Below are 27,117 nucleotides of genomic sequence, written 5' to 3' on the forward strand. Positions count from 1 at the left end.
TCCTGCGGTGCCCGGCAGCCAGCAGCACCTGGGGCCCGCTGCTTCTCTGGGCAGCAACCTCTTCCTGAGCCCAGTTGGTCAGTAACCTTGGAGTTCACTGGGGGAAATCTGATAGTTAGACAAAGGCGTGGGGGCTGAGGAGCCAGTGAAAGGAGGTTCAGGTAGAGCAGGAGGAACTGTGTTCCCCTAGGAGGTGGGATGAGATGCTCACGAGGTACAGGTTGGGACCAAGGCTGGGATGGGGCCCGTGCAGGTCAGGGTCCAGAGGAAATGGAGGAGAAAACAGAAGTGCATGGAGGTTAGGACCACAGGAGGCAGAAGCAGAGAGGGGAGGGGTCAACCACAAGGAGAAGGAATGAAGCCCCAGGTGGGGCGCCGAGCCCAACAGAGCATTTAGACACCCCCCACGCTTCCAGAAGCACCGAGTTAATCTCCAGCATCAATGTCAGGGTTGGGTCTCTGGACAAAATAACATCTGAACTATCTGGTCTGACCCTACTGGGCTTGAACAAGGTCCCCTGGGGGCTGACCAGACCATACAGCAAGAGCTGCGTGAAGTGGGCTGGTGAGTAGGATGGTGAGTGTGAGCAGAGAAACACAGCCCTGTCCTGGGCCCCGGTGGAAACCTTATGGGGCCACCCGTGGGCGAGAGAAAGAGGGACTAGGAGCCAGGCTCAGGTTTATGAGAAGAGAAACACCTGCCCCGGATCTTAGGCTGTTGAGTGGAAGTGAGCTGGGATCCTTGGGTTGTCTGTTATTGGGGATTATTTGTCCTTTGTGTCTCCCTGCTCTCTGGAACTAAAAGTCTAGACCACATTTAAATAAAGAGAACATCCTGTAGCCTAAAGCTGGTAATTTCCCCAATACTCTGGATCTAAAGCCAGAGAAATGGGACAGTGCTGCCCTCACATCACAGAATTACCAAAGCACCCAGGAAGTACCCATGGCTCACACGGGTGCCCACAAGCCACCATCTTCTACTGATCTGGGAGAAACTTCCCTATTGTTATTCGCTAAGTGGAGCTAGCCAAGGCCCCTGTCAGCTGGGCCAAGTGCAGAGCTGAGGCTTGTGCCTAGGAGGTCACCATCATTCCCTCAGGCAGAGAGGAGGTTGGGGATCTTTGTGGATCAGTCCCTGACCCAGGTAAGGGCAGGTCTCGTCACCAGGGCAAGGAGAATGGAGGTCCCAGGCCTGGGGTTAGGAGAATCTTCAAGGATTCGGAAGGGATAGCCACTCTACCTTGAGGTTGGGTGCACAGTGGGTCTACAGCAATCTGGGGCCTGACAGTTCGCTGAGTCCAGAGAGAGAGAAGACAAGGAGGAGAGGGAGGGTCATGTCCTCAGTTACAACTGGGGATGTTCCACAAGGGTTGTCACAGGGAGCCAACAGAGCAATGGGGAAGGTCTGGTCCCTTCATCTTGCTGCGGAAGAGGACCTCAGTGTGAAGCCTCAGCCCCATGGGAGGCAGAGCGGAGACTGGGCCCAGGCTCCTGAATCCTCTCCCATCACTGCTTCCCCTGCTCCTGCAGACAGCAGACATGCTGGGCCCTGAGAACCCCACCTGGTGCAGACTTCCTGGAGCCGAGGAGGCAGTGCTGAGGGGAAGGATGAGTGTGCAGTGCATCTGGGCAAAGACTGGTCCCTTTATAAAGCTCAGCCTGGACCACTGTCTCACTCAGGTGGGTGGGACACACCTAGGCATGTGTTCAGCATTTCCTGGTAAAATTCCATGCAACCCCCAAGCGACAACACCTAGAATTGTCTCCTGTCCCAAAATTGAATGGGGCTGGGGGGCAGGGAGGGGTGCAGTGGGATGCATCATAACAGGACAAGAAATTTGGAATAGAAACTGGGTTTCTGGACATAAAGAGGGTGGGACTCTGAAGGCAGCATGCTCTGTTGACTCATCCCCAGTTGTCCTGCAGGTTTGTTCTGACAGCTGGCAGGAACTCCTCCCACCGTCAATGAGCCCTTAAATGTGCCAGGAATCACGATACCTGCCATCTAACATCCTCCTTGACCTTCACAGCCTTATGCGATGGAGCTGTTATCCTCATGTTGAGGAGGAAACGGAGATTTCATTTCCATGTAAGCCCTGGTGTAGCTTTTGGATTTTGCATGTCAAAATGCTTACAATAAGTTATTCATTTTTATATTGAAGGTTTTCCTTTTGTACAATCTTGGCCTCAGTTTCAGAGTCTGAGCTATTTCTAATCCTCAACTCCAGGAATCTAAACATCATTGATCTGTTGATGTTGAAGTCCTTCTCTTACTTTATTCATCCTTTTATTTTCCTCATATCTCCATTCCCATTCAGTTCCCCACCCAAAAGCAGTTTATTTTTCTGCTTACTTTTACGCACTATTGCAAATGCAGATAGTTGTATTGGTGTACCTGCTACTTGTTATTTGTGTTTGGTATAGATCAAACACGGGGAAATATAGGAAAAGCACAATGTGCTGTCCAATGAATTACCTCTGCGCCTGGGACTGTCGCCCGGGTCAATGAACAGAACATTATGGACGTCTCTCCGGCTACTGCCACCCCCTCTCTTTCCATAGCCGCCATCTGAACTTTTATGATAAGGCTCTCTCTTTATTTTCTTTGTATTTTACCGAGAACTAAAAGGTAGCCTGGCCGGCGTGGCTCAGTGGTTGAGCATTGACCTATGAATCAGGAGGTCACGGTTCGATTCCCGGTCAGGCACATGCCTGGGTTGCAGGCTTGATTCCCTGTGTCTGGTGTGCAGGAGGCAGCCGATAAATGATTCACTCTCATCAATGATGCTTCGATCTCTCTCTCCCTCTCGTCTTCCTCTCTGAAATCAATACAAATATATTTAAATAAAAAAAAGAACTAAAAGGTACTCAGACAATGTGGGGAGAAAACAAAAGCAAATGGAGAAGATGCCCATCAGGGAGGGGTGGTTTGATCGGCCCCTGTCACCCTCTTCAAAGACACAGCCTCCGAGCTGGAACTCAGCACAGAGGGGCGGTGTGCAGGCCTCTGCTGTGATCTCACCCTCTGGAAGGACAAAGGGCACAGGTGAGCCCTAATCCTGGTGTGCGTTGATGTCCTCTGGGAAGCCCCATCTTAGTATGAAGTGGAGCGTGATGAGTCCTGCCCACTCTACAGTTCAGCATCGCCCACCACGCAGTGGTCTGTGAAGACGGCCGAGAGGGGTGGGATGCAGCAGGCGTCTGGCGTCCCTCTAGGGGTCAACTCTTCCCATCCTCAAGCCCAGCCCTGGAATTGGGGGAAGAGAGCACCGGGTTACCCTCCTTTTCCAGGGGAGTGAGGACGTCGCTGCTAGTGGGCCACCAACGTCCTTGGTTAAAACTCAGGTTGGCTGCATGAGGGATAGAGAGCATAATTAAGTACCCAAACCCTATGAATCCCATTAACGAGGTTCCTAGATTAGTATCCTTCATAGAGACAGAAAGATTCATGGTCATCAGGGTCTGGGAGGAGCAGGGCAAGGAGGAGTTATTCAATGGATATAGTTACAATTTATAAGATGCATTTTATTTATTTACTTAAATATATTTTTATTGATTTCAGAGAGGAAGGGAGAGGGAGAGAGAGATAGAAACATCAATGATGAGAGAGAATCATTGATTGGCTGCCTCCTCCTGGGAACTGAGCTCACAACCCAGGCACGTGCCCCGACCAGAATCAAACCGTGACCTCCTGGTTCATAGGTCAATGCTCAACTGTCATCTGTATTTTCCCCCAAAGAAGAATATCAGAGCTAAAGTGTGATGGGAGATGGCCCAACCTGCCTCTGCATTAACATGGAGAGATGCCAAAACACAAACATGAACAACAGCAGCAGCAGCAGCAGCAACAACAACAACAACAACAACAACAACAACAAACCATGGCTGATGTCTTGACAGGAAAAGCAGTGCAGGGGCTGCGCTCACTCACTGAGTTTCCTTTCTCTTGGGGGTCCTGGATCTGCCATTCCTGGCTGACGTGGTTGCTTTCTTATGGCCACACAGAAACTATTTACGAAGCTGGATCCAGCTTTTCTCTATGTTTTATTGAAATAATCGGTCTCCTGCAGTAATGTACCATAGCCAGAGCAGGCCTATTGGCAGTACTCAGAGTTTCAGGAACTCTTGGTACTGCTGGTGAGGATGTATCCGTCCAGCTAAGAACACAGGTAAATCGTGTCCCAGACATTCTACTCTAGAGTACAGGCTCCAAGGAAATGTTCACAGAGCCATAGGGACCAGATAATTATGTTTGTTTTGTGTAGAACAAAGCATTTGTGGTGGTTGGGACTTGGAGGTAATATGAATGGAGGGTTAACAGTGGGGAGCAAAATATGGTGACTTCACATCACAGAGCAAAAGCAGCACAGAGGTTATCAACTAGATGTACGTGGAGCAGCAGGGATGCCAGCGGCTGCTCCTCTCCACATCTGAAGGCTGCTTTGTTGGATTGCACGAGGCAGGGGTCCCGTCCTCTGCTACATGATTCCCACAGAACCTGGTTGGCTCACTTGGACTGCGTTCATTTAGCTTTTTAAATTTTAAATCGTTTTATTGATTTCAGAGAGTAAGGGAGAGGGATAGAGAGATAGAAACATCAATGATGAGAGAGAATCATTGATCAGCTGCCTCTTGCATGCCCTACACTGGGAATTGAGCCTGCAACCTGGTCATGTACTCCGACTGGGAATCAGACCAGGAATCGAACCGTGATCTCCTGGTTCATAGGTTGATGCTCAACCACTGAGCCACACCAGCTGGGCTAGTTTTTAATAGTTCAGTAGGACAAGGAAAAGTATTTTTTATTTTAAGAATAAAAACACAAAGCAAAGAAATCAAAGGCTTCATTTGAGATTCAGCAATTGACTCTGAAACTGAGGACCATGGGAAATAAAAGGAAGCTCTGAATGAAAAGTAGCAATTATTTTATACCATAATATTGAGGCAAATGGAAGCAGAGCACTGAAGCTTACACTGTGCTGAATCCTGTTTGGAGCAACCATGAGATATTATCTTACACTTAGTTCCAACACATATTCTCTAGGATCTGACAATCCTTTCCTGGGCGAGGATGGTGGCAAGGTGTGGGGAACAATCTGGGTGTGGATCAAACCCAGCAGCTCTTTTGGGATGTTCTGCTCCCCCCCACCGCCGCCCCGCTGTTCCCTTTGCACTCTTTCCACCTGCAGAACTGAGCTCACCTTTCAGGACCCCATTCTACAGCCACCTGTTCTGTGAGGCCCTATGAATCTCCCGAATGGTTTTTATTGCTTCTTGCAGAATCCCATGACAGCTTTGCATCACTATTTTCAACGCCTGTATTGTTCTGATAATATTGATGTACTGCCCTCCCCACAACCTGGCAAGGAACTGCCCGAGGAGCAGGGTTCTGGCACACGACAGACTCTCACTGAGTACTCATCGGATGAATGAAAAGACAAATCACAAGAAGATGTGATTAGAGGCCCTGGCCTAGTAGCTCCATTGGTTAGAGCATCATCCCGATACACCAAGTTTGCAGGTTTGATCCCCAGTCAGGGCACATACAGGAATCAACCAACGAGTGCACAAATAAGTGGAACAATTGATTGATGACTCTCTCTCTCTCTCTCTCTCTCTCTCTCTCTCTCTCTCTCCTCTCCCCCCCTCTAAAAATCAATCAATAAATCTAAAAAATGGGAATAGTACTTAACAACTTGTCCCAGGGTCAGGATTTCTGAGCTCCAGTCACAGCTCCACCATAACTCTCTGTGTGACTCAGGGGAGAGACTCACCTTGTCTTGGTTTAGCAGAGTGTCAAAGAGGAATAAGAATCATTCTCCACAGGATACTCAACTCAATCACATGAGATAAAGGGTGTAAAAGTGCCCATCAAATGTAGTGAGGTAATAGTACTCATCTAAAGTTGAGGAAATCAATGGAAGACAGGTTAGCAATTTGCAAAGGCTGGAACCAGCATGAGTGTTCACTGAGAATCAGGGGACCTTCCTTGTGGTCAGCACTGTCACCAAACAACCTTCATAATATTGAGCAAGTCAGTTTTTCTCTGGGCCTTGGTTGTGTTACCGTAAGTTAAGGTTAGGAATAGATTGTCCCCGAAGAGCCACCTGCTTTAAGGATGTGACATTCTTGAGACCGAGGACAATGGGACTCTGGGTGGAACTGACTGATGTGCATTGGGGCAGGGACCCTTTATGTCACGAATGTCCTTAGGAATCCACATTTCATTTGACTTCATCTCCCACCAGCACATGGGCAAAGCATGGTCTTAAGCACCCCCTGGCTTCCACGTTGCAGAATGCTGTAGGGTTTAACCAGCAGCAAGCAGTTCCTGAACACTGACTGCCACCTGCACCTGGACAGAAACTCCACCCTCCTCCACTTGCACTGAATAGCATTCCAAGCATCTCCTCTGTTGGCCCATAGCACTGAAGAGGGGACAGGGAATGTCCCAGGGCCCGGGGTCCACACTCATCTCCTCCACAGGTACCGCTTCCAAGTCTTCTTTGGGGTCAGAGCCTCTCTCCGACCTCAGCCCCTGAGCCCTGGTTCAGCTGAGCTTTTTCCTGAGGCTCTTCCGTCTCACCAGAGCCCAGCGGCCATTCCTTCTCATGGCCCAAGGCTGAACGAGGTTGTGGATCAGCCTGGCTTCTCCCTTTACATCAATCCTCTTCGATGCTCTGAACCACTGGGTAAGGATAGACTAACAGCCTCGTATGGCACCCTGCATGACACAAGCTACACTGTCTCAGGACAAATGGGTATTAACTTTGGACCACACCCAGGGTCCCTGCTCTCAAGGAGTTCAGCCCTGTTGGTGACACGGATAGGAAGGAAATTCTAATGGAGTGTGAGGAGTCCTACCGTTGACCCTGAGGACCATAAGCACTGAGAACGTGAGCCCATCGCGGGAACATTGTACAGACTCTCTTTAGGGTGCAATTCCTAAACCAGAAAGAAGAGTAAGTACTTGTCTACCCTCTTCATCCTGATTTCACAATGGCAGCTGATGAAAGCTTTGTGAAATTAAATGGAGGTCTGTGAAATCAAGGGGCAGGTCTACCTTAGAGGTCTGTGGTGATGGTCAGTGCACTTGTGCGCACTGGCAATGGGCCTGGAGGAACAGCCACCTGCCTTGCGTGGAGCGTCTCCTCACCTTGGAAGCTCAGAACTGTGGTCTCAACAGATGCTGTTTCCTATTTTAAATTACACTTTTCAGTTTGGCTCTACTTTCCAGGGTCCTTTCCTAAGTTTCACAGCCATCCTCAAAACTGGAGGCAGAGGGTGTTAGAAATGAGAGGGTGGGGGCTGGAGGGACCTGGAAGGAGAAAAATGAGGGAGATAGGAGGGCAGGGCCAGGGCCTGATGTGGGATGACCGTGCTAGTGATCTATTGCTGAGAGTTCCCCCACATTAGAGACTTAACCAAGACACACTTATTAGCTCACACGTCTGTGACGAGGAATCCTACATGGCTCAGCTGGAACTACTGTGGTGTCACCTGAGGCAGGATCCATGTCACTGAGGGTCTGAGCTCACTCGGGGGGACTCTGGGATTCAGTTTGGATGGAAGGCCTGACTTCCTCTCTGTCTGTTGGTCTCATTCAGTGCTAGGCCATGTGGGTCTCTCCAGATAGCAGCTCACAGCACAGAGGCTTATTCCTCAGTGTGTGTGTGTGGGGAAGAGAACAGATCAGAGTGAGCAAGTGGTAGGCACTGACTTTTTAAAAAACTTTTCAGGGTGGGAAGAGATCAACCAAAGAACTTGAATGCATGTAGCATAACCCAGGGACACAGACAATAGGGTGGTGAAGGCCTGGGGTGGGGGCAGGGATTGGCTAGAAGAGATCAATGGGGGAAAAAGGGGACATATGTAACACTTTCAACAATAAAGATTAAAAAATAAAAAAAATGAATTTGCTTTAAAATTGTTAAATTAAATTGCTTTTTCAAAAAATTGACTTGAGGCAGAGCGGGGGGTGAGGGGGGAAGAAAGAGAGAGAGAGGAGAGAGAGAGAGAGGAACATCAATGTGAGAGAGAAGTATCAATTGGTTGCCTCCTGTATGCACCCCAACTAGGGATCAAACCCACAACCTAGGTACGTGCCCTGACCAGGAACCAAACAGCAAACTTTCAGTGCCCAGAATGATGCTCAACCACTCTGGCTGGGCTAGGCACTAACTTTTAGAACCAAATCATGGAGGTCATTGGATCCTTTTGCCATCTTCTATGGAGTCACTACTGACACCCACACTTAAGGGGAGGGCACACATTCACACCACATGAGGAAGGTTAAGACCATGGGGAGTCACTGAGGAGAGAACCGGTGACCCGAGAGGTCCATGCCTTGCCCAGGATCACAGATGGTCAGAATGCAGAGCGTGAGATAAACCCAGCCGTGTGTCCTCAAGGTGGGGTCCTAGGTGCACCCAGGTTCCATCAGGGGCTCTGGAAAAGGCGGTGCTGGTGGAATCGTGTACAGACATGGAAATGGCCTGGGGGAGACGGTGAGCATTTGGCAGCCTAAACAGTATTTGTCTGAAAAGGCGCCCAGATCTGGAATCACAAAGGTGCACCTCAGTCCACAACCCACCCATGGTGGAGAAAGCTGAGGCTGGGCCCCCTTATGCTCAGCTCTTCCTTACACAGTCCTGAATCACACCCGCATTGTATAAGTGGGAAACAGAAGCCCATAGTCAGGCAGGGATTGGACAGGGTACATGATATTCAGAGTCCAGAGTTCAGGAATGTTCAGACCTTCCAGGCCAAGGCTCCCACCTCCCCCACAGAGTTGGTCTGGAAATTAGAAATCCTGACTTACTGGGCAGCTCCTGCCTGTTCCTCCCTATGTGGGGCTGTTTGGTTCTGGGATCCAGAAAGGGAGCACTGGCATGCACACGCGCGCGCACACACACACACACACACACTCTAGATGTGATGATCTTGGGTGGGATTAGAAGAAAAGCAGACTCAGAGGAGGTGATAACAGGAGGGAAAAAGAGGTTGGAGGCACTACCTACATGTGACAGTCCTCCTCCTACTTTACAGCTACTCCCCACATGAGCCTGAACAGCCCTAAGAAGCACTTGCTGCATAACCCATTGTGCGGGCAGGAGAAAGACGAACCCTGACAGGCACAATGACTTATCCAGGATCCAGAAGAAGTAAGAATGAGGGGTTGAGTCTGAGCCCAGGTCAGTTTCCTCAACTCTGGGATCCTGGCTGCACCCAGAGTTTCTAGGGGGCTAGGGGTGTGTTGGTGCCACTGTGTACAGATCAGGTGCTTCACGGGGAAGAGAGGTCCACTGACAGCGCCCACAGGACTATTTGCATAGCTGTCATGAGATGAGGGGACTCAGGCAAGACAATCCCAGGTACTGAGGTCACTAACCAATAGAACTTGGAAACCCTGTAACCAGGCCCCCACATCTAGCCCCACAGGCAGCTCACTTGCCAAGAGGCATTTGCCAATGCAAGATGTTCTCTTGCTGTGTTCCCAGTGATTGGTGCTCTTGCTTCCGGAGACCCTGCAGTGAGAGCTTTTCCAGACGGTGCAGACGTTGGTTCAACCCTTGTCCCTGACGTTTTTTGCCATTTTCAAAAATATCGCCTCAGGTAACACAAGGTGGGCTGGGTCAGACCCATTCAGGCCAGGCCACCTCTGTGCACCATCCCTGTGCAACCCACATCCCCTCCTCTTCATGTATTGGGAAGAGGAACCTGAAGGGAGACCCCTGGGGCAGGTACAGCTTTTGGGGCAGAGGATCACCTAGAGGCTCTGCTGTGATCACACCCCAGGGCAGGGCAGGGCAGGCCGTTGGAGATGGGCTTCCAGAGGGGTCCCTTATCTGCGCCAATGGGAGTCCTAGGCCCTCAGGCTGTCACTCCTTTTCCTCTGCAGTGGAGGTCTGAACGGATCACACTGTGTGTGTGTCTGGAGTGGAGGGTCACAGGGGTCACAGAACCAGCAAAACAGGGCTCTGAGGCTTTCCCCTGGTGACTGGGAACTGTCTTTACAGAGCTCCACACAGGAGAACAGAGAGGAGCCAACAGATGGGGTCCTCAACTCCATGCCCCTGCAGGAGGCACAGGTGCCCCATCCATCCTCCAGTGTGCAGCACGGCTGCGGGGTGAGTGCAGGTGCTGAGATGACCCAGACTCCAGGATCCCATGTAGTTGAAGAGAGCCCGGGGTTCCAGAAGCTGCTCTGCTAGGCCCCTAGGTCCCTCCTAGAGTCCAATTTCCAAAGGAATTTGGGGCCCGTATCCTCCCCACAACCCACTCTCACTGTCCAGCCCCTTTCAGAAGAGATGCAAAGTCACTGCCCACAAAGTGTTAGGAATACCAGAGGAGAGACATTGTTCCATTTCACTTTATTCTCAGTCAAGAGTATTTTTGCATTTTTCTACAGACTTTCTCTTTTTAACGCCCATCTCCATGTGTCCATGTTGTTCTGACAATCCTTACACACCTTCTCCCACTCTTACACATCATCGTGATTAGTGGGGATGCTTTTGCCAAAAGGACATGGGGCTCAGGGTACCAAGTCTTTTGCTTTACCCTTTGCTGCCCCGAGAACCACATCCCCATAGACCCTCCAGGTCAGGAGCTGAGGTCTCCTTGGGCTGCACAACATACCAGGAGGGAGACCTGTTATCAAGGCTAGCGATCCATCTCTTCACTGCTGTGGGACCTGGATATGATCCCGTCCTGTTGACATGTCAGCTGTGCTGCCCTGTTGACATGTCAATTGTGGGATCACATACAAGTCCCACCCCATTGTCCTAATATCCAGACCCTCCCACCCCAGGAAAAGCCTCTGTGTTCCCATCTTAGAATGAGATGTTTTGTCAGAAATCCCAGGACTGATGCTGTTAATACAGGGAGGTGCTGTCCATCCTCTGCTAAGAAATGACCTAAGGTACTAATGTGTTTCATCATTCCTCCCCTACAATTCTACTTTTCCTGTCAAGTATCTTTTCTCCTGTCAATGTAAAAAATTTTCAAACCTGTGAAAAATTTTTGTGAATTTATTTGAGCCAAAGTGTCACCAATTGCTGGGAAACAAAATCTCAAATGGATGGAGATAATGCTCTGGAGAATGGCAGCTTTGCACCTTATTTATACATTAAAATTCAAACAGGAGACCTCTGTGGGTCCCATGAAATCCATTGGTGATAGACTAGGGAGCCAGGAGAAAGCAAAGTGGGGAAAACTCTGAGGTTGGATGAACAGTAAAATGGTGACACGTACTTCTTTCACTTGGGTGTGTGCAGGGTAGTTAACAGTCAACAACGAACCCAATAACAATGAGGGGATGTGTGGTCTCTGCAGAGAGCAGAGCGGCGCTTGTGCTTTGAGGGATCTGAATAAAGGAAAATTATGTTGACATTCAGAGGATATGTTATTCTAGATGCAAAAAGACAATAGGCTCAGTTAAGGTAAAGATTGACCCTCGTCAGGGAAGATGTAGGCCTAGGACTTGACTACCCACCACAAACTGCATTTAGTTAAGTTTTAATTTTAGACCATCCTTTGTGGTCACTTTAGGTCTCTGAGTTTGCAAGGCTGCCAGGTTAGCATGTGGCACCTGTGGTCACTTCTGTCCCACCTCCTGCTGCCAATCACTGAGTGCCTGGAAGTTCGGTCTGAGCTGCAGCCCCCAACCCACCTGGCAGTTTATGAGCTGCCTCTGATGGCATGTGCCCCCTCTCCCAACACAGGATAGAAATCAGAATGCTATGTTGGCGCCTGCGGGCCTGGACAGCATGCTCACCGCACTCAACACACAAGTGCCCATGAACTTGTTTTTGAATGCTCCAGCCCCACCTGCGTGCCCAGGCTGTGTAGCCTCACCTTAGCCAAGCTGCTGATCTACAAGAAGTTGGAGAAGGAGCTCAGCCCTGTGGGGATCACTGTGAAACTGCAGGGCTCCAAAAACATCTTGAGGTCAGACGAGATTCTGCTGCCCCCTAGCGGTCACGTGAAGACCGACCTGGCACTGACCTCACTGCAGTACCCTCACTTCCTAAAGAGAGAAGGCAACAGCTTACAGATCATGCTGCAGCAGAAGCAGCGTCTTAAAAACCACACCATCCTGGGTTACCGGAAGCTCGCCCTGGGCACCATCGACATGGCTGAGGTGATGCAGCGACCCCTTGAGGGTGGCCAGATGCTGAGCCTCCATAGCACCATCACGGAGGCATGTGCCCACGTGGCTGAGGTCAGCATCGCCTCCCTGTCCAGCCAGCCCATTGACCCCGAGGACAGCACCGGGCAGGCCGGCCCCAAGACCCAGTCCAGGGTTCATTACTCAGAGATGGAGTATGAAATCTTCTCGGAGCAACATGCCAGCCATGATTCCAGGCACGGGCAGGACCAGGAGGAGGAGGACTTCGACTTTGAGGTGCCCAAAAAGCAGCGCCAAGGAGAAGTAAGATCGCCATTCATGACCAGGCAACAAGATGCCAACAAGAAAGTTGGGGCGTGGCTGCGCAAGGTGCAAGTGTGGAAGGAGGTCCTGGACTCAGAGCAGGAGTCTTCGGAGCAGGTCCCTGAGGTGGAGGACCTGGATCTGCTGTATGACTCACTAGGGAACCCCAGGGACAGTGGCCCATGAGCGTGTCCTCAGGACCCCGAAGCCCTGGCTCAGGCCATACTTGGAAGACCTGTCCCAGCCCAGCTCTCAGATGGAGAGCTAGAGCATCCACAGTGCCAGTGCCAGGAGGAGCCTCCAGGTCCAAACCATGTGCCTGAGAAGATGAGCCCCAAGCAACCAGTGGGCGCATCACCAAGACCGAGTCTCTCTTCATCCCCTCCACCAGATCCCAGAGGAGCAGGAGGGCTGCTGGGGCTGAAGCACATCCCTGAAGGAGCGGCAGGAGGCACAGCCAGGAACAAGTGGGTCCACAGCCTGGACAACAAGCACTGCCCCGACCCGCTGAGCCACCTGCAGATCCCCAGGGAGACGGTGTACGACCAGCTGAACCACATCCTCATCTCTGACACCAGCTGCCCCAGAACATCCTCCTCCTCAACGCCTCCGACTGGCAGGGGCAGTTCCCGTCTGAGTTCTGCAGCAACACATGCTGCCCGGGTGTGCACCTGCTCCAAGGCTGAGGTCCAGGCGGCCTTCAGCACCATCATCTCGTGGATACAGAGGTACTGTCACCTCAATTCCCAGCCCCTGAAGCCTGTGAAGATCGTGGTGGCAGGGGCACAGCACTACTTCAGCGCTGTGATGTGGCTCTTCCTAGAGCTGCTGTCCTACAACCTGCCCCCCCACCCCCTGGCTGGGCTACATGTGCTTCCTGGTAATCCTGATGGGTTCCCACCCTGTGTCCAGGTACCTGGGCTCCGTGCATTACTGTTACAAGAGCTTCTTCCAGGACCTGGCCTGGAAGGACCTGTTCTACAAGGAGGCCCACAGGGCTGTCCATGACACACTGGGCTTGGTGTTGAGAATCACACAGTATGTCTCAGGGGCCAATTGTGCCCACCAACTGCCCATCGTGGAGGCCACACTCACCTACAAACAGAAGAGCCCCAATGAGGATTCCTTGACCATCATTCCCTTCGTGGGGGTGATGGAACTGGAATTGTGGGACCATTCTGGGTTGCATCAGGACACTGAGATTATGTGGCCCGTTTGGGCTCTAGCGTGCTGTCGTCCACCCCGCCACACAGGTCTGTGGCAAACAAGGAGGCCTCACACATCCTTCCCTCCTCCCCTTCTGTGAGTGGAGACAAGTCCTCCTCCAGCCAGGGTGCTGGTGCTGAGCTGATGGGGCCGCAGGTGGATTACTGGACGGCAGCGCAGCCCACAGACAGGAAGAGAGACACCGAGAACAAAGACCAGGCTACTGCCAACAGCACCCTCAAGTGCACCTTCCAGTCTCTGCAGGTCAGCAGGCTGCCCAGCAGGGGTGAGGCTGCAGCCACGCCCTCCAGGTCCATGACTGTGGACAAGGAGAACAACAAGAAGGTGATGTGTTTGCCCAGGAAAACCAAGGACAAGGATGTGGAGTACCAGAGCCACTGCCGGGAGGGCATCAGCCGCCTGATCTGCAGGGCCAAGCACCCTCAGGACGCACTGCGGGTCCTCATCGACGGCGTTGAGTGGAACAACGTGAAGCTCCCAAGTCAAGCACTTCCCCACCTGCATCTTCAGACGCTCCAATCCCACCTTTGAGCCTGCCCGTCCCCTGCCCTTCCCCTGCCCTGGCCAAGCCCGGGAAGGACCAGCCGCTTTTCTGTTCACATTTCAGTTTAGCACCGAGACAGACTCTGGAAACACAAAGTGGAACCCTTTTCAGTGTGAATGAGCTCACAACCTGGAAAGTAACGTGGTGGAGCCCCTAGGGAGCCCCCAGCTGCTCTGCTTATTACCCAGAACGCTCTGGCAAGTGGGGGGCCAGGCAGACAGAGTTGAGCTGGACAATCATTGAAGGTGATGGCCCTCAGGACCCAGAAACCGCCATTGAGAAAAGTTCTCACCTTCAAGACCTGCCCGTCCTGGAAGCCAGGACTCTGCTTCCCGGGGAGTCAGCCTCACTGTGTGCCCGTCTCAGCGCTGGCCTCCCATGGGAGCACCTGACAGAACACGGAGGCCGGTCAGCCAGCCCTGGGCCCAGCTGCCACCAGCCCAGTGGCCCCAGTCCCAGCCTCTCGTGGTGTCCAATAAACTCCCTCCTCACAAGACAAAACAGAAGAGAGAAAGCAAAGGACCAGTGTGGTACTGACCACCTGGGCTGAAATACTGGTGCCCACCTTCCTGGGCAGGGACCCCACATTTGTCCCCACCTTTCCGTGTTATTATAGAGCATTTGCTACAACAGGTGAGGGACCAGCCATGTACCAGGTGAGCCGATGCCCCTGCACAGCACAGTGGTCATTTGACCACCTGTTTGCTGTGAAACTTTAGGTCACTGCATGTCTCTGAGTCTTTGTTCCTCGGAACATGGGGAGAAATGAGGCCCAATAGGTTATTGTAGGGTCTCAGTGGGGTGCCTCTGGGTGTCTGGACAGTGGAGAGGTCTGCTGGAGGGGCTGTGTTTGAGCCAATTGGTCATTTTCTCTTACTATTGACAAAGTCTCTGCCAAATTCATGATTCTCCTCAAGGCCCAGGGCTAAGCACTTTTCTCATTAGATAAAGAGATTGGAAATTCCATTATGGGTCCCTGTCCTGGGTGAAGCCAGATCAGAAACCCCAGGGGTGAGCAGTGGGGCCCAGGCTCACCCAGCTATCTGAGATGGGGCTGGTTTGGGCTCAGTCACTCAGCAAATATATGAGAAGTCTGCCAGGTACAGACACATCTCTAGGCACTGACCATATCCAGTGCTCAGAGCAGACCCCAAACCTGCACTGCAGAGCTTCCTTCTAGTCTGGAGCGATTCTGCAGTTGGCTCAGCGATTCAGTCACAGGCTCATAGTGTCCACAGGACAGCCGATGTGACATCATCCTGGCCTCCTCTACCTATGGCGCATCTTCCCGTACTATGAAGAGGACTGTGGACCTCTGTTCCAGCAGAAAACGTGAGTCAGTTTTGGGTCAGAGCCAGGAGAGGAGTATGGGGAGTGTGAATTCAAGGTGCTGGCAGAACCCTGGATCCCACTCATGGTGGGATTTCTGCAAGAGGGCAGAGGTCTGAGGGCTTCTCCTAGAGAAAAGGACATGAATCAGAGAGCTGTGCATGTGGATATGGGTGGTGTGGGCGAGTGGGGAGGTCAGTGGACAGAGTGAGCCCCTCAGAAAATTCATACCCGTCCACTCCTAATCCCAGCCCTGCCTGCACCCCTATCCATGGACCTTGCTCACTAATCTGTAGAACCTCCTCAGTGGCAGTGTGGCTGTTGCTCTCTACCCATGGGAGGTAAATGTCAACGGGAGGAGAAGAACCCCACAGGCAGCTAGTGAATCAGGCAGCTAGTGAATTAGGCAGCATGTAGGTCCAGGAGCCAAAGTCTGAGGTGTTAGGAGTCAGCAGAGGTGGAGACGGTTTTTCTTTGTTCGCTCATTGGTCAGCTATTCCTGGAGCACCTACTGTGTGTCAATGAGTGACATGAACAGAGCAGACACCAGCCCTCCCTGTCCTCATGGAGTTGACATTTGGGCGGGAGGGTAGGGGGAGGGGACAGGGACACTGAGAGAGCATGTTAGGTTCCCGTGAAGAAGGGGTACAAGTGGTTCCTTCATTGATCCAGAGCTGTCAGTTAGGAGGGCTTTCTGCCAGCCCCTCCTGGGTGACCAGACTCATCTCTGCCAGGACTGCCAGGTTGAAGGTGGACAAGGAGTAGGTCTGGCTTCTGGATGGGCAGGAGCAGCAGGCACAGGACCCCAGGCTCTCTGAGTGGTGCTCTGGGAGGCCGTGTGGAAGGAAAGGCCAGGCCTCAGACCCTGCTGTTCATCTCTCTCTCTTCCTGGGGCCATCTTCTGCACCCTGGGCATCTGGCTGGACCAGTACCTTAAGATTTTTATCGGCCGCCAGAATTTCCCAGCCTGATCATGCTTTTGGCCTCCATAGAGCTCACCTTTCCAGTCCCAGACCTGCCAAACCAGGCCCAGTATGTCCCTCACAGCTGGAGCACCTGAGCCCACTGAGGCGGAGACACAGGAGGAGGAGGAGTGGGTGGTGTGTGTGAGGGGGTGGGATGGGGCTGGACCACACAGAGAAGAGCTCCCAGAGGCTGGGGTTGGGCAGGAGCACAGAGTTGCTCAGGTCAGTGCCCATGGCCTGCAGTCTGGAGGACTTCCTGGGTTTGGGTTTGAACTGGGATTTTAGTGATGGAGATGAGAGGTTCCCTTCCTTGGAAGGTACACAAAAGGCAGTCATGGTGTAACATATTCTCTTCCTGGATCTCTAGAAGCAGCTCCAGAATAAGATGAAGAAATACCTAAAGAGGAAACGCCAACTCTGGTGCCGTCTCCAGAGCCAGAGCAGGCTCCAGGCACAGCTGTCACTGAATTTTCAGATGTGGACCCACCTCAGCTTGTGAGCAACTCGCCTCAGCTCCTGCGAGGCCTGTGGTCCCAGGTCCTGGGCGGCAGCCTGTTTCAGCTGCCATGGCAGAGAGGGCTTCCCCTCCCCAATAATAGCAATTTAAAACATTTTTGTGTTTATCTTACACATACTTAGAACTTTAGTGCATTTTCCTTATACTATTGAGTAAAATAACATGTATTTTAAATATTATATTAAAAGAAATTTAAATTATATAAATTTTAGTTCTTTGATCCTTCCAAGTATAAATTCCAACATCAAGTACATTCACAATTTTTTGCAACTGTTCCATAACATCACAAACACTCTCTAGTTCCAGAACATTTTCAGAACCCACAACCTAGGTATGTGTCCTGACCGGGAATCAAACCTGCAACCTTTTGGTGTATGGGATGACTCCCCAACCAACTGATGAGGCACCCTGTCCAGGGTGAGAAAGAGCAATATTTTCATCTGAATTTTTCACTCTGGTTTAAACTGCAGTTGGATATCTTTTACATACTTTTTTTTGCCTATTCCTTGTTTTGGAATTTCGGTTTGAGACCCTTTGCCCTCTTTTCCATTGGATTGCTAGGAAATCTGAACTGTTATGGATATCAGCTTTTTGCCATGTAACTTGCAAATGGTTTCTCTAGTTTGCCATTTGTCTCAATTTGATGTGTGTTTTGCCAAATAGAGGTGTTACATTTTGATGTGTTCAGATCTGTCTTCTCTTATGCTTTTTTATTTTGTCTCTCACTTTGAGTGGAAAAGATGTTTTCCATCTTATCAGGAAGATAGGCTAGCTTGTATTGTATTTCACAGTCATAGTTAATTTCAGAAGGATTGAAAAAGAGTTTCTGTTTTTCGGATTGTTCATTTTTTTTTTTCTTGTAAGGATAAGAGTAAGGACTTCCAAGCTCTTATATGTCAGAGTGGGAACCAGAAGTCAATGTTTTATTTGACAATGGCCTGTGGTGGACATTACTTCCATTTCCCCCTTTCTAACAGCTGCCAATTTCCACATCCAGGTGGTTCTGGGGTGTGTGGTCCAGGGCCCCAGAGTGGAGGTATCAGCACATCTCACTGGCCAGACCACAGTGATGATGGTTGTATGTGGACATGTGACTTCAGTGAGTTTAATGAAATTCTTTTTATTAGTCACAAGAAAAAAAATTCTGTTTTCATATGTCTCTTGTCCTTATGAAAATATGCTCAAAGCCACTAATCATCCAAGAGATGCAAATCAAAACAACAATGAGTGCCCTAGCCAGTTTGGCTCAGTGGATAGAGTGTCGGCCTGCGGACTGAAAGGTCCAGGGTTCTATTGCAGTTAAGGGCACATGACCAGGGTGGGGGATCGATCCCCAATAGTGGGTGTGCAGGAGGCAACCAATCAATGATTCTCTCATCACTGATGTTTGTATTCCTCTCTGAAATCAATAAAAATATATTAAAAAAACCCACAATGAGATACCATCACACCTGTCAGAGTGGCTATCATCAACAAATCAAGAAAGGACAAATACTGGTGAGGATGTGGAGGAAAAGGAACCCTTGTGCACTGCTGGTGGGAATGCACATTGGTGCAGCCAATGTGGAAAACAGTATGGAGTTTGTTTAAAAAATTAAAAATGGAACTCCCATTTGACCCAGTAATTCCACTTCTAGAAATATATCCCAAGAAATCAGAAACAACAATCAGAAAGCATATATGCACCCATATATTCATAGCAGCACAATAGCTAAGATTTGGAAACAGCTAAGTGCCCATCAGCAGATGAGTGGATAAAAAACTGTGGTACATCTGCACAATCGAATACTGTGCTGCTGTGAAAAAAACAAAGAACTCTTACCATTCACAACAGCTTGGATGGACATGGCAAGCATTATGGTAAGCGAAATAAGCCAGTCGGAGAAAAATAAATATCACAGGATCTCACTCATTTGTGGAATATAATGAACAACATAAACTGATGAACAAAAATAGATCCAGAGACAGAGAAGCATCGAACCGATTCTCAAATCTCAATGGGAAGGCAGGGGAGCGTGGGGGGGGGGTGGGGAGAGTAAGAGTTCAACCAAAGGACGTGTATGCATGCATATAGGCATAACCAATGGACACAGACACTGGGGGTATGGGAGCATGTGCTAGCGGGTGGGAGTGCCTGCGCAGGGGTCCATGAGGGGAAATGGAAACAAATATAATACTTTAAACAATAAAAAAATAATAAAATAAAAATTCCTCTTTGGAAAAAAAAAAAGCTAGTGCTCTTTCTGGATCCCAGAGCAAAGCACCCCCTCTCTCCCACCCTAGGCCCTAGATACAGAAGAATAGGCAGGAGCTTCCCAGTATGTCAGGATTTCTAATGTCCAGACCAACTCTGCTGGAGAGGTGGGATCCTTGGCCTGGAAGGTCTGAACACTCCTGAACTCTGGGCTCTGAATGTCATGGACATTGGGTAACATCTGCCACTCTATGGACACCAGTTTCCCCATTTTCCATTGAGGGTTGGGTTCAGAACTGCATAAGCCTGACCTCAGAACAAAGGGGCCCAGCTCCCTCCCCCCTGGGTGGGTATAGGACAGAGGTACATGTATGTGGTTCCAACTCTGGGCTCCTTTTCAGACAAATGTTGGCCAGATGCCCCTCTTGCCTGCTGAATGCTCACCATCTCCCCCATGCCTCTCCATGTCTGTGCATGACTCCACCAGCAGATCCTTTTCCAGAGCCTCTGAGGAAACCTGGGTGCAGCCAGGACCCCAACTTTAAGGACACCCCACTGGATTCATCTGAGGCTCTGTTGGGTTCGGTATCTTGTTCATTTATTTCTAAATCCATATTACCCTTCTATAAAAAGCAAGTATGGGTATCACTGATTTCATAAAACAAATTAACAAACAAAACACTTCTCCCTATCAGTTGGATTGGGGCAGATTTTATTAGCAAAGATATATATTTGCTAATATTGCTATAACATTCCCTAGTTGGAAACAGGTTTTGATTAAAAACAGACATTGGTTAAATATTCCTGCCATTTGCACAGAAGCTTTACTCTGACCAATGGACACAGACACTGGGGGTGTGGGAGCATGCGCAAGGGGTTGGGAGTGGCTGGGGAGGGACCCATGGGGGGGGAAAAGGAAACATATGTAATACTTTAAACAATAAAAAGAATAATAAAATAAAATGAGAATTCCTCTTATTTGGATGTGGTTAGGAACAAATAAAGTAGCCCCAGTATCTACAGGGGTCTTAGTGGCTTCCCTTTCTATGATCATTTTAACTTCTCCCAAACTATCAGTGAGAAGGAGAAACACCCTTGGGTCAACCCTATGGTTGTTTTGTGTTTTTTTTTTTTCTTTTTCTACATCCTATTTCAGTTTCCTATGATTCTAACAGTGGGCAGACTTCGCTACAGGAATTTTCTTGCAAACCTTATTTAGAAATTGTGTTGCATTTGCTGGCAGAAACCATTAGCTATATCCATTGGAATTGGTTAGAATAGCCAGGATTACATGTTCTAACAGTTAAATGTCTTTGTGAACCCATCAGGGTCATTGAGAAAATCAGGAACAATTGCTGGTTCCTCTTTTGCTGAGACAAGCTTTTCTCCAAAGGAAGCTGTTGGAATTCCTATTCTCATTATTCCTTAAGTCAGTGGGGAGTGGTAGTGGAGGGGACTGAAGGGGAAGGAAGAATGGAGGAAAAGGGCGAAGGATGTAGTGGTGGAACTAGAGAAGGCGGAAGAATAGGGTGTTGGCATTCATTAGCTTCGGAAGAGTTCAGAGACAGTCTCTAAAATTTCTAATTCCTTAATTTTTTAAAAAAGAATTTATATGTGCTTCTCCTTAGAATCTCCTCATTTCCAAATCAAGATATGCTTCCATTCATTCATTCAGTTTAATGTTAGACCTGGCATTTTTCTTGCATGCCAAAAATTAATTTAGGCACACAAATAAAACTGGGTTTTGGACATTTTTAGTAGAATATTTTCTAGTTAAATCTTCCCATTTCTGTAAAGCACTTGCAAGTAAAAGCTTCCTATCAGGAGTATTAATGAGGGCTGGGATCTGGCATCTCCTGGCCTTGGAGGCACAATTCCATGTTAATTTTAGGTGTGTTTTGTTTTTGTTGTTTTGTAGTTGTGTGTGTGTGTGTGTGTGTGTGTGTGTGTGTGTGTGTGTGTTATTGTTGTTGTTTTGTTTGTTTGTTTTTCTGATATCTGCAGAATCTGAGCAAATTTTCTAGGATTGTTATATAATGTAGCTGGTCAACATGCATTGCTTATGGTTGAGCTCCATGAGGCTCTCACCCCTCAAGTCACATTCAACCCTCTTATTTGCCTTGGTTTATCTCCCTGCTGTCTAAAACAACCAGAGGGTTCAGGGAACTAGTTGACCAAAACTTATGGGTGCTCCCCCACCAGAACCAGTTACTTTAATTGCAGTTGAGTTGAAATCTTTGCTTTGGGGCCCCTGCATGTCATGAGGAATGACCTGACACCTCCACAGAGATTCTTAGTCACCTGAGAATACCCGATATTCAGGCTGGAGGGAGGACATGCCCCTGTATTTTTGGAGCTGATCGAGTTCAACTTTTATTTATACAGCAAAGGTTAATTTTTCTCAGATTTTCAGAAAGCAATTCCAATTGGAAAGCCACAATATAAAACCAGCCACTCATTATTCCTTCTGTCTTGTCTTAGCCTAAGTTCCCTCAACGCTTAATCTTAGTTACACCTAGAATATTTAAAAATACAGCTCAAATAAATCAAACCCTCTACCACCAGTAAGGGAAAGTCCTAGATCTAAGGCACAATTCACCCATGTTCACCTGATGGGTGGGGAACCAGTGGGTTCAATGGGTCTTTTGTTGAATCCTAGCACCGGGTCCACAGTATGGTCCGGGAAGCGGTGTGTGTGTGTGTGTGTGTGTGGGGGGGGGGGGGGGGGCATGCGGGCAGTTCTTTGGAATCCTGACCCACTACGCCAAGTAAGTGTCAAAGTAAGAAACACTCAAACTTGTGAAGAATTTTTGTGAGTTTATTTAAGCCCAGCTGTCAACAATTGGTGGGAAGAAAAACTCAGTGGATTGAGAGAATGCTCTGGAGAATGGCGGTTGTGCATCTTATTTTATACATTACAATCAAAACAGGAGATGTTGGTAACATGAAATCCAGTGGTGATACATTAGGGTCCCAGAGAAATCAAAGTGGGGAATCCTATGTGACTGGATAAACATTAAAATGACACAGACATATTTCTTTCACATAGGTGGATATAGGAGAGTTACAAGTCAACAATTAACTCGGGTACAATGAGGGCATTTGTGGTTTCCACAGAGCATTGTCTATGCTTTGAGGGGTCCGGAAAAAGGGAAATTCCTTTGACATTCCAAAGATATGTTATTGTAGATGCCAATAGACAATAGACAGGCTCAGTTAAGGTAAAGATTGACCTTTGTCAGGGAAGATGCCAGCCTAGGACATGACTACCCACCATAAACTGCATTTAGCTTAAAATTTTTCACTTCAGAACATCCTATGTAATAACTTTAGGTCTCTGAGTTTGCAAGAACACCGCACAGGCCTTCCCTGAACTAGTCAGTGAGCATGTGGTCCCTTTTCACACACACTGTCCTTGGATCACTCGTGTCCCACCTCCTGACAATAATCACTGAGTGCTTAGGGGTTCAGTCTGAACTATAGCCCCCAAGCCACCTGGCAGTTCATAAGCTGCCCCTGATGGAATGTCTCTCTTCTGTCCCAACACAGGAAGAGAAACCATCACCCCAGAATACAGAAAGGACCTGCATGGGGCAAGCAGCTGCAGCTTCCTTGATGCCCACAGTCCTGGTCTCCACAACCCCCTGCACCCCCAGCCCCGTGCCCAGGCTCAACACACCAATGCCCAAGAAACTGTTTGCTACCCAGGAGTTGGACAGCCCCAGCCTCAGATTTGTGCCCAGGTTGTGCAACCTGACCTTAGTGAAGATGGTGGTCTTCAAAGAGCTGGAGAAGGACTTCATCTCCATGGTGATTGCCGTGAAGATGCAGGGCTCCAACCTCATATCAATGGTGATCATCATGAAAATGCAGGGCTACCAGCACATCCTATGAGAGTGTGCTGTTCCCTAGTGGACAACTGGAGACAGACCTGGGGCTGACCTCACTGCAAGACCCCAACTTCCTCAGGGGAGAAGACAACAACCTACAACAAGCTACAGGTCCTGTGCACTGGAGGAAGCGCTTTAAGAACCAGATCATCTGGAGCTACAAGACACTCCCTGTGGGCACCATCCACATGGCCGAGGTCAGGCAGCAACCCCTCAAGGGTGGCAGGGGCTGTGCCTCTGCAGCAGCATCAAGGAGGCTTCTGCCAAAGTGGCTGAGATGTGGATGTGCTCCCTGTCAGCCAGCTCATCCTCCAAGAGGACAGTGCCATACAGGCCAGATGCAAGGCCAAGTCAAGGGTTAACTACTCCAAGGGGGTATATCAGAGCTTCTCCTCTGAACAACAGGCCAGCAACAATGCCACCCATGGGCTAGACCTGGCTGAGGAGGGCATTGTCATGGGGATGCCCAAGAAGCAGAGGCCATGGATATTAGGAAAGACGTCCATTACCAGGCCACAAAATATCAAGGAGAAAGTCGTGGCATGGCTGGGCAAGTTCAAAGTGTCAGAGGAGGTTGTGGACTCGAGCATGTCCCCAGGTTGGAGGAGGATCTGGACCTTCTATTCGACACACTAGAAAACTCCAGCGACAGTGACCCAGACATGGAGGATGATAACAGCACCCTCAGCACTCCCAAGCCCAAGCTCAGGCTGTACTTTGAAGGCTTGGCACACTCCAGCTCACAGTCAAAGATGGGGAGCATCCACAGGGCCCAGAGCCAACAGTAGCCTGCAAATCTGGCCAAAGTGTGAGAGAACACATGAGCCTCAGGCATCAAATAGCCCATCGACAGTGTTTGGAACACGGTGGCCCACAGCACCCTCAACCCCAAGGTCTCCTGGGCCTGTACCTTCTCCATGACTAGCATGAGGACAGTGCCATGCAGGCTGGCCCAAGGCCAAGTCCACAGATTACTACTCAAAGGAGGAGTATGAGAGCTTCTCAGAGCAGGAGGCCAGTGAAGATGCCGCCCATGGGTAGGACCCAGACCAGGATGACTTTGACATGAGGGAGCCCAGTTAGCAGCGACTATTGAAAGTCACAACCATGTCCATGACAAGGCATCCAAACTTAAATCAGAATGTCATGGCTTGGCTGAGCAGGGCCCAAGTGTCAGAGGAGGTCCTACACTCAGAGCAGGACCCTGCAGATCATGTCCCCGAGTGGAGGAGGACCTGCACCTTCTATCTTAGATGCTGGAGAACCAGCGACAGTAGCCTAGACAGGGAGGAAGATGACAGCCTTCTCAGTACCATCAAGCCTAAGCTCTGGCCATACTGAGAAGGCCTGTCACATTTCAGTTCGAAAAAGGACATGGGGAGCATCCAAGGTGCCCAGCTCCAGGAGGAGCTTCCAAGCCTTGTAGGTTTCACTGAGGGCTAATGTGTTGGCCCCTGGACTAAAGGGTCCAGGGTTCAATTGTGGTCAAGGGCACACCTGTCTCGATTACAGGCTTGATCTCCAGCCCTGGTCATGGCACATGCAGGAGGCAACCAATCCATGTGTCTCTCTCACATTGATGCTTCTCTCCTTCTCTGTCTCTCCCCCTCGCTTCAACTTTCTAAAAAATCAGTGGAAAAATAACCTCCAGTGCAGGTTAACAAAACAAAGAAAGGAGCCTCCTAGTCTGGCCGCAGTGCCCGAGAAGACCAAGCCCAGGCAGCAATAGCCAAGTGACAGGGTCTCCCACTTAGCTCCTCAGAGCATGCCCACCCAGGGCAGCAGCCAGTACAGCCCAAGGACAGCCCCGAGGTAGAGACCTCAGCCCTGGACATGCTCACCAAGAAGCTACTGCCCAGTGGGTGCATCACCAAGACCGAAGCTCTCATCATCCCCTCCACCAAGGCCAAGGGGAAGCATCCCAGCCACCATGACTGGGGCAGGTACCTGAAGGAGCGGCAGACGGCACAGCCACAGAACAAGCAGGTCAACAGCCTACCAGGGGTCCTCAAATTTTTTAAACAGGGGCCAGTTCACTGTCCCTCAGACCGTTGGAGGGCCGGACTATAGTTTAAAAAAACAACTATGAACAAATTCCTATGCGCACTGCGGGCCTGGGACGAGCCGGCTGCTAAGCAGGACAGGCAGCGGCATCCGGTGGGGCGGATAAATGTCCTCGGCGGGCCCATGTGGCCAGCTGGCCGTAGTTTGATGACGCCTGGGCCCTAGACAATGAGCGCTGCCCGGACTCAGGGAGTCAGCTGCAGATCCCCAGGAAGACCATGTACAACCAGCTGAACCACATCCTCATCTCTGATGACCAGCTGCCGGAGAACATCATCCTCGTTAACACCTCCAACTGGCAGGGTCAGTTCCCCTCGGACACCCTGCAAGGGCACACGCTGCTTTGCTGTGCACCTGCTTCATGGCTGACGTCCAGGCAGCCTTCAGCTCCATCATCTGGCAGATACAGAGATACTGTCACTATAATTCCCAGCCCCCGAAGCCGGTGAAGATCCTCGTGGCAGGGGCACAACTACTTCAGCGCTATGCTGCGCTTCTTCCTGGAGCTGCTGTCCTACAAGATGCTGGACTGGCTGGGATACATGTACTTCCTGGTCATCCCGCTGGGTTCCCACCCTGTAGCCAGGCACCTGGGCTCCATGCATTACCTCTACAACATCTTCTTCCAGGACCTGGCTTGGCGGGACCTGTTCCACAAGCTGGAGGCCCAGAGCGCCATGCAGGACACACTGGACATCGTGACGAGAATCACACAGTACATCATGGGGACAACTGTGCCTACCAACTGCCCACAGATGAAGCCCTGCTCTCCTACAAGCAGAAGAGCCCCCACGAGGAGTCCTTATGGTTCATTCCCTTCGGGGAGGGGGTGAAAGTTGGGATAGTGCAACAGTCCTCAGACACGTCAGGAGACTCAGATAATGGGCCCCCTTGGGCTGCAGCATGCTTTCGTTCATCCCTCTCTCCATACCTCTGGTTGCCAATGAGGCCTTGTCACCCCCCTCTGCACCCCGTCAGTGACTGGGGCTTGTCCACCTCCAGCCAGGGCGATGGCACGAAGCTGATGGAGCGGCAGGTGGATTACTGGACTGCAGCCCAGCCCACAGACAGGAAGAGAGACTCGAAGAAGAAAGACCTGCCTACCACCAACAACACCCTCAAGTGCACCTTCCACTCTCTCCAGGTCAGTAGGCTGCACAGCAGGGGAGAGGCTGCAGCAACACCCACCATGTGCATGACAGGGCTCACCAAGGAGAAGAAAAAGAAGGTGCTGTTTTTGCCCAAGAAAACCAAGGACAAGGTTGTGGAGTCCAAAAGCCAGTGCCTGGAGGGCATAAGCTGCCTAGTCTGCAGGGCCAGCACCAGCAGAACATGCTGCGGGTCCTCATCAAAGGTGTGGTGTGGAATGACCTGAAGTTCTTCCAGCTGGCAGCCCGGGGTCCTCCTATGTCCAGCACTTCCCCATCTGCATCTCCAGACATTCCGACTCCACCTTCCAGCCCTGCCTGTAGCCCTGCTGACGCCAAGCACAGGAGGGCCCAGCTGCTTTTCTGTGGACGTTTCAGTTTAGTACGGAGACCGACCCTGGAAACACAAAGAGAAACCTTCTTAAGTCCGAATGTGCTCACAACCCAGAAACTAATGTGGTGCCCCCAGTGGGAGCCCCCAACTGCTCTGCTGATTACCCAGAACTCTCTGGTGGTGTTAGCTTAGGCGGGCAGTGCTGAGCTGGAGACTCATGGGAGGTGAGTTTGGCCTCAGGACCCCTAACACTTCCAGCGAGAAGGGCTCTCACCTTCTCCACGTGCCCTTCCTGGAAGCCAGGACTCTGCCCCCACAGAACTCAGAGCTGGTGGTCAGATGCCAAGGGCTGGCCTCCCAATGGGGGAGTCCTAAGCAGAACATGGAGGCCAGTCAGCCCAGCCCTGAGCCCCAGCTGCCAACCACCCAGTGGCCCTAGCACCACCCACTCGTGGTTCCCTAGAAAAATACC

General features: G+C 50.3%; 1 pseudogene across 1 annotated transcript in view; it reads left to right on the forward strand.

Moving 5' to 3' along the window:
- Positions 1-26,635, forward strand: part of LOC308252543 (phosphofurin acidic cluster sorting protein 2-like) — a 60,235-nt pseudogene extending 33,600 nt beyond the window's left edge. Inside the window, exons 9-13 of the transcript in view lie at positions 11,724-12,331; positions 23,484-23,883; positions 24,771-24,812; positions 24,854-25,085; positions 25,316-26,635. The product of the transcript in view is annotated as a phosphofurin acidic cluster sorting protein 2-like (transcript). The remainder of the gene's footprint in view (positions 1-11,723; positions 12,332-23,483; positions 23,884-24,770; positions 24,813-24,853; positions 25,086-25,315) is intronic.
- Positions 26,636-27,117: the final 482 nt, after the last annotated feature.

Source organism: Plecotus auritus, assembly GCF_963455305.1.
Source record: "Plecotus auritus genome assembly, chromosome: 7".
NCBI lineage: Eukaryota > Metazoa > Chordata > Mammalia > Chiroptera > Vespertilionidae > Plecotus > Plecotus auritus.